Source organism: Vespa crabro, chromosome 4 (assembly GCF_910589235.1).
Source record: "Vespa crabro chromosome 4, iyVesCrab1.2, whole genome shotgun sequence".
NCBI classification, from domain to species: Eukaryota; Metazoa; Arthropoda; class Insecta; order Hymenoptera; family Vespidae; genus Vespa; species Vespa crabro.
Window position 1 is genome coordinate 1,875,725 of NC_060958.1, and position 2,500 is coordinate 1,878,224.

A 2,500-nucleotide genomic window follows, 5' to 3' on the forward strand; every position below is an offset into this window, starting at 1 on the left:
ATTTTTATTTTTATTGTCATTAGTATTGTTATTGTTATTATTATTGTTGTTATTATTATCATTAATATTATTATTATTAATATTATTATTATTATTATTAATAATGTTATTATTATTATTATTATTATTATTGTTATCGTTATTGTCATTATTATTATTGTCATTGTTATTGTTATTATTATTATTATTATTATTGTTATTGTTATTATTATTGTTATTATAATTATTGTTATTGTTATTGCTATTATTATTATTCTTATAGTTATTGTCATTGTTATTGGTATTATTGTTATTGTTACAGTTTTAGTTATTATTATTATTGTTATTGTTAGTGTTATTGTTATTATTGTTGTTATTTTCATTATTGTTGTTATAGTTATTATTGTTATTATTGTTATTATTGTTATTATATTTATTGTTATTGTTATTGTAAATATTATTGTTATTGTTATTGCTATTGTTATTATTATTGTTATCGTTCTTATCATTATAATTATTGTAATTATTGTCATTATTATTATTGTCATTGTTATTGTTATTATTATTATTATTATTATTATTGTTATTGTTATTATTATTGTTATTATAATTATTGTTATTGTTATTGCTATTATTATTATTCTTATAGTTATTGTCATTGTTATTGGTATTATTGTTATTGTTACTGTTATTGTTATTATTATTATTGTTAATGTTAGTGTTATTGTTATTATTGTTGTTATTTTCATTATTGTTGTTATAGGTATTATTGTTATTATTGTTATTATTGTTATTATATTTATTGTTATTGTTATTGTAAATATTATTGTTATTGTTATTATTGTTATTGTTATTGCTATTGTTATTATTATTGTTATTGTTATTATTATTGTTATTGTTATTATTATTGTTATTTTTGTTATTATTGTTATTGTAATTGTTATTATTGTTATTATTGTTACTGTTATTGTTCTTATAGTTTTTATTGATATTGTTATTGTTATTGTTATTATTGTTATTATTATTATTGTGATTGTTATTGTTACTATTGTTATTATTGTTATTATTATTTTTATCGTTCTTATTATTATAATTATTGTTATTATTATTATTATTGTTATTATTGTTACTATTGTTGTTATTTTTATTATTGTTGTTATTGTTATTATTGTTGTTATAGTTATTATTGTTATTATTCTTATTATTGTTAATGTTATTATTATTGTTATTGTTATTATTGTTATTGTTAATAATATTTTTATTGTAATTGTTATTGTTATTGATATTGTTGTTATTATTATTATTATTATTATTGATATTATTGTTATTATTGTTATTATTGTAGATATTGTTATTATTATTATTGTTATTGATAGTGTTATTGTTATTATTGTTATTATAGTTTCTATTGTTATTGTTATTGTTAGTGTTATTGTTATTATTATTGTTATTATTATTTTATTATTATTGTTATTATTATTATCATAAAGATTATTATTATTATTATTATTAATATTATTATTATTATTATTATTTTTGTTATTGTTATTGTTATTGTTATTATTATTATTGATATTGTTATTGTTATTTTTATTATTATTATTATTATTATTATTGTTATTGTTATTGTTATTATTATTGTTATTATAATTATTGTTATTTTTATTGCTACTATTATTATTCTAATAGTTATTGTCACTGTTATTGGTATTATTGTTATTCTTATTGTTATTGTTATTATTGTTATTGTTATTGTTATTTTTATTATTGATATTGTTATTATTATTGTTATCGTTCGTATCATTATAATTATTGTAATTATTGTCATTATTATTATTGTCATTGTTATCGTTATTATTATTATTATTATTATTGTTATTGTTATTATTATTGTTATTATAATTATTGTTATTGTTATTGCTATTATTATTATTCTTATAGTTATTGTCATTGTTATTGGTATTATTGTTATTGTTACTGTTATTGTTATTATTATTATTGTTAATGTTAGTGTTATTTTTATTATTGTTATTATTATTATTGTGATTGTTATTGTTACTATTGTTATTATTGTTATTATTATTTTTATCGTTCTTATTATTATAATTATTGTTATTATTATTATTATTGTTATTATTGTTACTATTGTTGTTATTGTTATTATTGTTGTTATTGTTATTATTGTTGTTATAGTTATTATTGTTATTATTCTTATTATTGTTAATGTTATTATTATTGTTATTGTTATTATTGTTATTGTTGTTAATATTTTTATTGTAATTGTTATTGTTATTGATATTGTTGTTATTATTATTATTATTATTATTGTTATTATTGTTATTATTGTTATTATTGTAGATATTGTTATTATTATTATTGTTATTGTTGTTATTATTGTTATTATTGTTATTGTTAATGTTATTATTGTTATTATTGTTCGTATAATTGTTATTATTATTGCTATTATTATTGTTATTATTGTTACTGTTATTGTTCTTGTTGTTTTTATTGTTATTGTTAT